This window comes from Euphorbia lathyris, chromosome 1 (assembly GCF_963576675.1).
Source record: "Euphorbia lathyris chromosome 1, ddEupLath1.1, whole genome shotgun sequence".
In the NCBI taxonomy this organism is placed as follows: Eukaryota; Viridiplantae; Streptophyta; class Magnoliopsida; order Malpighiales; family Euphorbiaceae; genus Euphorbia; species Euphorbia lathyris.
In genome coordinates, this window is record NC_088910.1 from 25087263 (window position 1) to 25100537 (window position 13275).

Here is a 13275-nt window from a genome sequence, read left to right on the forward strand (position 1 = left end):
TTTAGATAAAGCAGTGTTAGATTGAATAACCACCAGTGAGCCAATGAGAGGCATTCTGAATTCACCCCGAAATAGGATCCTTTATCCATGCCTAAAATTCAAGATTACATTTTGCACAAATTACAAACTTTCTAAATTACATTCGTCTTTCAGGAGACAACATTTTCCTTTAAAGAAGCTAGGATGCACATCTAAAACTCAGTACTAGAATGACCACCATATAAATAGAATGCAACGCCACAGTCAAGATATATACATACGTCTATCACAATTCTCATTTAATTGTTTAGTGCTCTTCTTTTTTAACTCTGATAATTTAGTTATTAGAGTGGGATCGTCGGCTCTACCTTAATACTTTTTTTTGTCTTACCTCAAGCTTATAAAGAATTCCAACTATCATGAAAGCATTATCACTAAAAATAAAATTTTATCATTTTTTATTAGATACTTCCTTACAAATGTTAAAGGTAAATACGAACTTAAAAAAAAGTGTCACTTGATCTAACATTACATTTACTTTTACTATATATATATATATATATATATATATATATATATGTAGTACTCATGTGGCTTGAGCACTCTTTTTCCTTAAGTAAGATTTTCTCACACGATTTTTCTTACTAAAGGTTCTAATGAGACTCTTATGACATATCTCCAATATGAGGATCATTCTATCAAATAAATTATCATTTTTTTCATTCTATTTTGTTATTTATATATATTACTTGTCAAGTATGAATATTTCGAAGATCCTTTTAGATGGGAAAAACCACCACCATCTTTTCCTCAAAGATATAGAAAAAAAGTCTTAACTGGCGAATCTATCTTTTCCTTAATGATAGGAAAAGAAAAAGCCTTAATTGGCGAATGTATCTTTTCTTCAAATATAGGACAAGAAAAAGCCATAATTGGCAAATGTATCTTTTTCTCAAAGGTAGAAAAAGAAAAATCCTTAATTGTCAAAAGCATCTTTTCCTCAAAGATAGGAAAAGAAAAGCCTTAGTTGGCAAAAACATTTTTTCCTCAAAGAAAGAAAAAAAATAAACACAAGTTTGCAAACGAATATACATTTTGAGGGATATAGGGTTGACCACCTATGAATATATCTCATTACTACTTTGAAAAACGTTAAAGGAAAATACATCTATAAAAATAATAATAACATTGTGTCCAAAAGATACAATAAAAAATTACCAAAAATCCTACTCAATAAAAAGGATCATGTTTACATCAGTAGAAACATCTGGCTCCCCCCAAAACAGTGGCTTCTTTAGAAGCAAACATGCCTACCTGTTTATCCTTTAGTGAATCTTCCATCTGGTCGCCTTCGATAGCAACATGGGCAGATAGCAAAAATTTCAGCTTTGATGGCGAATGTGGGATTCTCCAAAGAATCGTATCGAAGAGCTTCAACTTCTGAAGGAATCTCCATTGTTGGCTCCTTAAGGGCAACTCCCGAATGATCCCTTCTATAAGCAGCATTGATCCTCTCGCCAAAATAAAGGACACGAAGGGCGCTGAGCTCATCATGATCCTCATTATCCTTCACCTGCCCAACAGTTTCACCTGTCAACTTCTTGGTCAGGTCCACCACCTCGGCCTTCATTCTTCTTCTCATGAGATTGAATGACGATGGCGGCAGCTTGGCGATACGCCCATTCCTTCACAAGATATGCCTTTAGCTCTTGAATATCTGATTCATTAGTTATGGCCTCAGCTAAGGTGGACCTCACAATATGAAGATGGTTGAAGATCTGTAAAAAAGTTAAGACATTAATGTATGTGTCTCCACAAAAGATATAAAAAAGGTAAAATTAGCAAAAATAACGCCAAAGACTTATTGAGAGCGTGAATCGCATGACTCAAAGGTGCATACTTCTTCCTCTCCTCCATCACCCTAGGAAGTTTGCCAATGGCTTCATCAATATCGTCTACCACCTTCGTATCCAGCAAAGCCGTTTCGGGACTATACACCCCTACCCAGTATTTTCCCAAACATAGTTTTACTTGCTGCCAAAACAAAGAATATTCAGAAAAAGTGCGAAGTAAGAAAGAACCTCAAAAAATGTTCAAGATAAAAGGATCTTACTCGAATGGGCTGTAAAATTGGAGGCCTCTTGGATCCGCCTAAAGATCGGGAGATCCTGTGGTAGATCCACCGGTCCTTTCATTTGCAATGACTAAAGAAGTGGATCTGGACTTCTTGGTGAAAGGCATATCCTCCTCCTCCTCCTCCATTGGGCGTTTGTCTTTCGCCTTCTTAGCCTTCAAGGCCTTCTTGCGCTCTGAATATATAGAGGTTGCATTTGCTTTCCCCCTACAAAAGGATAAGGAAACATTTGTCAGGAATCATGAAATAAGAGTTATTACCTTCCACAAGTACATTATAGCTATTATAACGGATGTCTCCATCATGCATCTCCGCGAAAGGAATATCCGCCCAAATGAACTCCAAGGCTTCGCTATAGGATCAAAAATCCTTGGCAACAGACTTAAGCAACCGCACAACCTTCGCCTCCTCATGATTCGGATGCTAATTTAACTTATGCTTTGGCTTTGGATTGTAATTGTATAAATTGATGAAACCAAAAGGCACACCTTTTACTTCTATGATAAAAAAAAATTAAGTTGCTTCCCCAACCATGGATATTGGACACCTTTGAATGAAAGGGGTTGTATCCCTTCTTTTTTTTATAAAAAGTTACATGATCGTCAAACCGTCGTTGGGTCAATGAATGCAATGCTTGAAAGATCTGAGGATTGAAAGGTACGCCCAAGCAATTTGTCAGATAAGAATCACAAAGGACATCCATCTATCTATTGAGATGAAGCAGGCAAATGCGGATGTTGAACCATCGCAAAATACCCCTAAGTACCTCTAGGATAAGGTACTCAAAAGCCATGTCAATATGGCTGACATAGATGGTGAAACAACCACGCGACAGTTGTGTTGGACAGTGCCCAGGCTCAGGAATTACACATTCTAGGCCCCTTAACCATGGGTGCAAGCTCTTCAAAAAAACCCAATGGTTGTTTAGATAGCAGAAGATGCAGTAAATTCCATTTTTTGGGCTTTTGCCCCTTTATTATTATACACTAACGAGCTAGTTTCCTTGCTCTCTCTAGAAACGAGATTTACAGAGGGGAAAGTAGGAATTTAGGGATCAGATTGAGTGCCCTCAGAACCCAATTCCGACAACTCACAGGTAACTTTGTTACTCATACTAAAAACCCCAGAAATGGCAAACCCAGAAAAATAATAAATCAAATGTGCAAAAAAAAAATTAAAAAATTAAAAGAACAAAAAATAAATAAAGGGTTGAAAGGAACTTACATGGCAAGTAAAATGGAAGGAAATGATGAGGAAGAACAAACCCAGATGAAACAGCAAAAAAAACTCTGAAGCAAAAATCTCTAGAGAAAGCATGAAGAAGAGAGAGAGAATGGCAATAAGAAGTGGGCAGAAATGAAAAGGCTGCTTCTTATAAGGAATATGTGCCAAAACTCGAGAATCGGAAACCATCAATGACTTGGCTACACTTAATTGGCGTGGAAAGTTGCACCTGACAGGCTAATAAATACTTCTAGCACGCTAAGGCAATGAAAAGCCCTAAAGGGCCTTTTCTGACCTTTTAGATGGGCTTTTGATAACATCTGAATATAACCCATAGGGAAGAAGTGTAAAAAGACAAAGAAACGAGGATCCGTCAGCATCATAACCACCCACGTGTAGTGCAGCAATGACTCGCCAAAGAAGGAGATACGCCAAGATCCATAAAAGGAGACGCGTCCAAAGGATCCGCCATCTAAACTCAAATGAGTTAGGATCTGCCATTGTATCCCTAGACTGTTATAAAGAACACCAAAGAATTAAACTGAACAAACATCCTTGATACTGAGAAGAGTTACATGGAAATCAATAGCCATTAAATAATATTGAATGCATGATTGTTCAACTATTCCTCCATTAATGCCAAAAGGTTACAAAAACCTATATAAATACTCAAACTCTATGGAACCTAAGGTACACGAACTAAATCCTAAACACTCTTATGATTATTCTTATTATTCACAAATACTATACTGACTTTGGCATCAAAGTGTTTATCATCGATCCCAATGACACCTCATAGTGACGATATTCCGGTTAAAGGCATTTCTACAGTAATCATCCCTGATAACATCTGAAATGTTATTCAAGGAGTAATATAGTAATAATACAAATAGCAAAGGGGCTACCAGCATTATAACCATCCACGTGTTACCATATTGGGATACGCAAGGCGGATATGTCTAGTCCCCAACAAATGATATGCCATGACGGATGAACCAAGATCCGCAAAAGATCCTTGATCCGTCATTATGCCTTGTATCGGTTATGATAGAGCTTAATGTTGTAACTGAATAAACGTCTTTTGAAGACAGTAACTCAACTATTTAAAGGTATTAAATGAACAATGAAGGAGCAATCGTTCATCTCCTTTACCATCAATGCTATAGGTTACAGAAACCTATATAAATACCCCAACACCGTGGCATCAAAGGTACATTCACTAACTCTAGAGCACTTTCGAGATTATTATTATTATTCACAAATACTATACTGCCTTTAATATCAGAGTGTCCCCCGTCGATCCCAACGACACCTCACAAGGAAGATATTCCGGCCAAAGAATATTCCTCAAGTTATCAATCCCTAAAAAACTTGTCTCTCACTATAGAGAGCCACGATGTCCGGCTCTTCGTATGAGTGGCCCGTCAAATCATCACGTGATCTCTTGCACAATTGCAAGACCAGTTCATCGCATAATCCCGCACACCACCACATGGGAAGGTCGTCATATCATTCCGTATAAACTTTCCAACATCGCTCCCCCGCTACTCGGGCGGGCATCTCACCGAACACCCCTCATATCGTTCCGCGAATGATCACACCAAAATTATCACTCCCTCTCGCGAACAGTTGCCTTTCTAGTTATTTCGCAAACATTCGTCCAAACCAATCCCTAACAATGCGCTCTGCGATCAACCGCTACAACATATCCGTGCGACAGACAGTCACAAACAACAACAGAAGATCACATCAAATGGTTCACGCGCGGTTGCGCCTCTTTCCAAAGGGGAGGAAACTACTTGATGAGGAATGTAGATCAAGCCCACTTTATCTAACCATGGATATACAAACCAACCCAATATATACAAATCCATGGAGCAGTCAAAATACTTTACATAAAAGTTCTCATTCTTCAATAGGAAGATCTAATCACTTCTCTTTCTGCTTAAGACTCTCTCTATTAGTCATATTTTGACTTATGCGTCAGAGTGTTTCTAAAACCTTTCCTTATGCAGGTGAAAGACTTGGCTTTAGAGGTCACCCGAAATTCCCACTTATCCATTATATATTATTTATGTTTAGTGAATTTTCTGAATCTGAATGCATATCACTCATCATTCTTTTAATAAAATAATAATTTCATCCATTACGTATTGCAGAGCAGACAGGATGAACAAACTGGTTCTTCTTACTTTTTATTATTTTTATGTGAGAGAATAATTTTATTCATTCATCAGTTTTTCTTATGCTAAAAATTTATATATATATATAAAAGCATATTAATGAAAATTAATTAAGGAGGCTTGTGAGTCCTCCCATTTCCAAACCTGAGTTAAAGAAATCTAGTGTTGCCACCAATATTGGGTGATATGTCTGTTAGAGATAATATTCTAATTATCTCTGTAAATAGATTCCTATCTAGTTAGAGGTTTACTCTGTCTATATTCCTAGCTAGGTAGAGTTTTAATACGACTATATTTATGTATTGTATTCCTATACAAACTATTATTGGCTCACTATAAATACAAGGCCTCTGAGCCAGAATCATTAAGCTGATTCAATTCATTATTGTGCCTATTACTTATCTGTCTATCTCCATATTCCTATCATTATCAAATCATTCATCCAACATGGTATTAGTAGTATCAACTTCCGCATCTTCTGAATCCTCTGATCATCCTCAATCCCCAACCTATTCCCAATACAAAGCTTCCGTCGCCGCAAAAGCCACTGCCGCCGCCGCTGCTGCCGCTGCCGCCGTCGGCGTCGCGGCTGTCTCCATCGCACCAACCATGGCGTCTGATCCCGCGGCTGCTCCAAACACGAACGACACCCTCGGAGGGTCGTTTGCATCATCGGGGTGGAGATTCACCTCACCGTTTGTTACTGGAGAATCGGAATTCCTAGCCACCACCGCCGCTGCTCCTACTGCAACAGTTCCGCCACCACAGAAAACGATCGGCAACTTCTTTCCGGCGGATGTCCGCGATGCGCTCCACGCGTATCTGGCGGCCAGCGCCCGTGCGCCCATCGTGGGACCTTCGACGTCTGCGGCTGCGGGTCCGTCGGCGCAGGTTGCGCAAAACTCAACCGCAACAGGCGCGGTGAATCTGCTGTCCCCGGAGGTTCAGATGGTGCTCCATGCTTTTCAGGCGGCCAGCGCCCGTGCGCCCATTACGACACATCCGATGACCATGGCTGGGGGGGAGCCTGCGAAGGTTGTGCAAAATCAGGAGGCAACCGTCGCGGCGAACTCGCTGGCCCCGGAAGTCGAAGCTGCGCTTCTCGCATTCCAAGCGGCCAGCACACGCCCACCGACAGCAGCAGCGCCGATCCAACCCGTGAGCCGTCATCCTTCCGTGGCTCCAATACAAACCGCGACACCGACGTCATTCAACGACACTGCAATTCTAGCCGCACTCGCGGCATATCAGGCGGCTATTCCACAAACACGGAATCCACAAGTTCCGATTCAGCAGCCATCTGTTCAGGTACAACAATCTGCAACACCTCCAACTCTATTTTCTCCATCAGTTCTGGCTGCCCTAGCGGCATATCAGGCGGCTGAAGCAAGTAACAAAAATCAGGTTATTTCTGAATCACATACCTCACCGTTTTGTTACAATACTCAATTATCTCATGATCCCTCACCATCTTTCTTCTCAAATTCTTTTCACAACACTGTTGATGCACCGCCAACCAATGTTAGACATAATTTTATTTCCCCATCCATCCCTCATAATACAAACAATCCTGTCCATCCAGAACCTATACCCACTCATGTTGAACAACCTAGACAACCACCCACAAACATCAATATCAACATCAAATTAAACCCGAATAACTACAAAGCATGGAGAATGTCCATGGAATATACTCTTCAAACCTATCATCTTCTTCCTCACATTCTTAGTTCAACACCACCACCACCCAAATTTATTCCTAGAACAGGTTTTGTGACATGAGCTGCGGATTTAATCATAAATCCATCGTTTATTCAATGGGATGATGTAGAAAATGTGGTTAGGACTTTGCTCCTAAATTCAATCACCGAAGAGGTGTTTTCTGAGATTGCATATCTCAAATATTCACATGATATTTGGCTAGCCTTAGAGGATGCCTACAGGCTAATTACAGGCAGCAAGCAGTTTCAGATGGGAGTCGAACTGCATGAACTTGAGCAAGGAGGAATGTCTGTTATGACATATATGCAAAAAGTGAAATCCATCCTTGATGATCTGGCTGCCTCAGGGAATCCTTATCCTCGGCATCTACTACCATCAGTCCTTTACAAAGGTTTAGCAGAGGAGTATCGCTCCACTGTTCAGAATCTTGTAACTCAGCGCGGTACAAACATCAACTATCAAGAGATTTTGCATAGCTTGAAGATAGTTGAGGGCATGATTCATTCAACCAGAAAGACAACTCTGCTTCAACCTGAGGCCAATGTATCCACCATGGAAGCAAATCAAGCAAATAAGCAGAATCCAAAGAAAAGAAGAAGTGGCAAGTGCTACAATTGTGGTGACCCAAGCCACTGGGCTGACAAATGCAAAAGACCAAATAACAATTCAAGAACACAATACAATCCTGGACCACAAGCGCACATGGCATGGCAACAACCACCGAATCCATTCATGGGTCCTAATCAGCCGTGGTACCCAGACACAGGAGCAACTAATCACATGACGGCAAATCCAGCTCAACTTCAACAAATGCAGCCATATCCAGGATATGATACAGTTCAATTTAGCAATGGTCAAGGTTTGCAAATTTCTCACTTTGGAAATTCAAATATCAATAATCTGAAAATTAATGATGCCCTACTTGTTCCCAAGCTTACCAAATCTTTACTATCTGTTCAAAAATTTACCCGTGACAACTCATGTTTCTTTGAATTTTGGCCTAACCATTTTCTTGTGAAGGACCAAACAACTGGGGAAATCCTGTTACGGGGCCCGAGTAAAGATGGACTCTATGTGCTTACACCCACCCTGAAGGAGGCGCTAGTTGGAGAGAAGGTGTCTTTTGAAAGGTGGCATGCACGGCTTGGACATTGTCAGAATCAGACAGTCAGCTCAGTTCTCAAAGGAAACAATCTATCCTCTTCAAAACCAGTTAGCAAATGTTCTTTTTGTCCATTAGGCAAGCTTGCTAGGAGCTCTTTACCATCTATTAGTCGTTCTAGCACATTTACTTTTGAAAACTTACATCTGGATGTTTGGGGGCCAGCTCCAGTTACTTCTTATCTTGGCCACCGTTATTTTTTAATAATCATTGATGAATTCACCAGATTTGGATGGGTTTTTTGTTTAAAGAATAAGAGTGATGTTTTTTCAACCTTCTGTGATTTTTATGCCATGATCTCTAATTAGTATAGTGCAAGGGTTAAGAACATTTACTCTGATCTTGGGGGGGAGTTTCAAAAACTACAACCTTTTTTCAAACGTCATGGCATTATACACAAGATTGCATGCCCTCACACTCATGCACAAAACGATATAGCTGAGAGGAAAATTAGACATGTTGTTGACACTTGCCTTACTTTGCTAGCCAATGCATCTCTACCTCCAAAATTTTGGAACTATGCCATGATACACAGCATTAGGCTAATTAACTACTTACCCACCAAAATCCTAAACAACAAGTCACCCTATTTCTTGTTCTACAAGAAACAACCTGCCTATAAGGCCTTACGCATTTTTGGCAGTGGTATTTATCCTCTTCTTCGTCCATACAATCAGCACAAATTTGATTTTCGCTCCAAGCTATGTGTCTACCTTGGTCCATCAGAAAATCATTCCGGGGATATATGTCTTGAATATGCCACCGGACGCATATACATCTGCAAATTTGTGCAGCACAATGAAGAAGTCTTTCCTGCATCAACAATCACTGCATCATCACCTTCATCTAGCAACTCAGGGGTAAGCACATCGTGTCAACTACCATCTCTACTCGGCCCGTATCCAGGTAATTTCTCTAATCCCAACCCTATAGTATCTTATTCTAACCTGGTCCCATACTCTGCACCCATCACACCTGGACCTCATCCTGGAACCCCAACTACTCCTCCTGACTCTGAAGCCACAAACAGTGCTCCTTTAGCTCCACCTCAATATCTGTCACCAGTGGTCACTGCTGCATCAACAGGCGCGGTGAATCTGCTGTCCCCGGAGGTTCAGATGGTGCTCCATGCTTTTCAGGCGGCCAGCGCCCGTGCGCCCATTACGACACATCCGATGACCATGGCTGGGGGGGGAGCCTGCGAAGGTTGTGCAAAATCAGGAGGCAACCGTCGCGGCGAACTCGCTGGCCCCGGAAGTCGAAGCTGCGCTTCTCGCATTCCAAGCGGCCAGCACACGCCCACCGACAGCAGCAGCGCCGATCCAACCCGTGAGCCGTCATCCTTCCGTGGCTCCAATACAAACCGCGACACCGACGTCATTCAACGACACTGCAATTCTAGCCGCACTCGCGGCATATCAGGCGGCTATTCCACAAACACGGAATCCACAAGTTCCGATTCAGCAGCCATCTGTTCAGGTACAACAATCTGCAACACCTCCAACTCTATTTTCTCCATCAGTTCTGGCTGCCCTAGCGGCATATCAGGCGGCTGAAGCAAGTAACAAAAATCAGGTTATTTCTGAATCACATACCTCACCGTTTTGTTACAATACTCAATTATCTCATGATCCCTCACCATCTTTCTTCTCAAATTCTTTTCACAACACTGTTGATGCACCGCCAACCAATGTTAGACATAATTTTATTTCCCCATCCATCCCTCATAATACAAACAATCCTGTCCATCCAGAACCTATACCCACTCATGTTGAACAACCTAGACAACCACCCACAAACATCAATATCAACATCAAATTAAACCCGAATAACTACAAAGCATGGAGAATGTCCATGGAATATACTCTTCAAACCTATCATCTTCTTCCTCACATTCTTAGTTCAACACCACCACCACCCAAATTTATTCCTAGAACAGGTTTTGTGACATGAGCTGCGGATTTAATCATAAATCCATCGTTTATTCAATGGGATGATGTAGAAAATGTGGTTAGGACTTTGCTCCTAAATTCAATCACCGAAGAGGTGTTTTCTGAGATTGCATATCTCAAATATTCACATGATATTTGGCTAGCCTTAGAGGATGCCTACAGGCTAATTACAGGCAGCAAGCAGTTTCAGATGGGAGTCGAACTGCATGAACTTGAGCAAGGAGGAATGTCTGTTATGACATATATGCAAAAAGTGAAATCCATCCTTGATGATCTGGCTGCCTCAGGGAATCCTTATCCTCGGCATCTACTACCGTCAGTCCTTTACAAAGGTTTAGCAGAGGAGTATCGCTCCACTGTTCAGAATCTTGTAACTCAGCGCGGTACAAACATCAACTATCAAGAGATTTTGCATAGCTTGAAGATAGTTGAGGGCATGATTCATTCAACCAGAAAGACAACTCTGCTTCAACCTGAGGCCAATGTATCCACCATGGAAGCAAATCAAGCAAATAAGCAGAATCCAAAGAAAAGAAGAAGTGGCAAGTGCTACAATTGTGGTGACCCAAGCCACTGGGCTGACAAATGCAAAAGACCAAATAACAATTCAAGAACACAATACAATCCTGGACCACAAGCGCACATGGCATGGCAACAACCACCGAATCCATTCATGGGTCCTAATCAGCCGTGGTACCCAGACACAGGAGCAACTAATCACATGACGGCAAATCCAGCTCAACTTCAACAAATGCAGCCATATCCAGGATATGATACAGTTCAATTTAGCAATGGTCAAGGTTTGCAAATTTCTCACTTTGGAAATTCAAATATCAATAATCTGAAAATTAATGATGCCCTACTTGTTCCCAAGCTTACCAAATCTTTACTATCTGTTCAAAAATTTACCCGTGACAACTCATGTTTCTTTGAATTTTGGCCTAACCATTTTCTTGTGAAGGACCAAACAACTGGGGAAATCCTGTTACGGGGCCCGAGTAAAGATGGACTCTATGTGCTTACACCCACCCTGAAGGAGGCGCTAGTTGGAGAGAAGGTGTCTTTTGAAAGGTGGCATGCACGGCTTGGACATTGTCAGAATCAGACAGTCAGCTCAGTTCTCAAAGGAAACAATCTATCCTCTTCAAAACCAGTTAGCAAATGTTCTTTTTGTCCATTAGGCAAGCTTGCTAGGAGCTCTTTACCATCTATTAGTCGTTCTAGCACATTTACTTTTGAAAACTTACATCTGGATGTTTGGGGGCCAGCTCCAGTTACTTCTTATCTTGGCCACCGTTATTTTTTAATAATCATTGATGAATTCACCAGATTTGGATGGGTTTTTTGTTTAAAGAATAAGAGTGATGTTTTTTCAACCTTCTGTGATTTTTATGCCATGATCTCTAATCAGTATAGTGCAAGGGTTAAGAACATTTACTCTGATCTTGGGGGGGAGTTTCAAAAACTACAACCTTTTTTCAAACGTCATGGCATTATACACAAGATTGCATGCCCTCACACTCATGCACAAAACGATATAGCTGAGAGGAAAATTAGACATGTTGTTGACACTTGCCTTACTTTGCTAGCCAATGCATCTCTACCTCCAAAATTTTGGAACTATGCCATGATACACAGCATTAGGCTAATTAACTACTTACCCACCAAAATCCTAAACAACAAGTCACCCTATTTCTTGTTCTACAAGAAACAACCTGCCTATAAGGCCTTACGCATTTTTGGCAGTGGTATTTATCCTCTTCTTCGTCCATACAATCAGCACAAATTTGATTTTCGCTCCAAGCTATGTGTCTACCTTGGTCCATCAGAAAATCATTCCGGGGATATATGTCTTGAATATGCCACCGGACGCATATACATCTGCAAATTTGTGCAGCACAATGAAGAAGTCTTTCCTGCATCAACAATCACTGCATCATCACCTTCATCTAGCAACTCAGGGGTAAGCACATCGTGTCAACTACCATCTCTACTCGGCCCGTATCCAGGTAATTTCTCTAATCCCAACCCTATAGTATCTTATTCTAACCTGGTCCCATACTCTGCACCCATCACACCTGGACCTCATCCTGGAACCCCAACTACTCCTCCTGACTCTGAAGCCACAAACAGTGCTCCTTTAGCTCCACCTCAATATCTGTCACCAGTGGTCACTGCTGCATCAACACCTGTTCCTCAGAATGATCCTAACACTCCAGTTGATGATGCGGACATCATCACACCGGAAATACAGAATGCAATTCATCATGAGGAGAACATCATGCCACAAACAGATTCTCCTCCTCCTGAAAGTGCACCACATGCTCCTATTCCACCTGAAAGGCCCAGGCCTCGCAATGCACCGCTGATTGGTCCACGACAACATTATATGCAACTTCGACAGTCATCTCTTCAGTCAAGAGGAAGGTTTGAGGGACTATTAGCTACACATCCAAATGGCACAGTGGATCCCACATGCTTCAGTAAAGCCAACAAACAATCAGAATGGCGTACTGCAATGTCTGAAGAGATCCAAGCTCTTCTGGACAATGGAATATGGCAACTTCTACCGAGACCACATGATCAGCATGTCATCACCTCCAGGTGGCTCTTTCGTACAAAGAAGAAGTCTGATGGAACCATTGAGCGTCACAAAGCTCGTTTAGTAGCACGAGGATTCACTCAAAAAGCTGGGATTGACTACAAAAAAACATTCAGTCCAGTAATCAAAGCCACAACCATCAGGTCTGTATTTGTCATCGCAGCAGCAAACAACTGGTTCGTCAATCAGCTAGATGTCTCCAATGCTTTTCTCCATGGAAACTTATCAGAAACCATATATATGGAACAACCGCAGGGGTTTCGGGATAGTGACCGACCAGATCATGTCTGCCTTCTCAAAAAGAGTCTCTATGGATT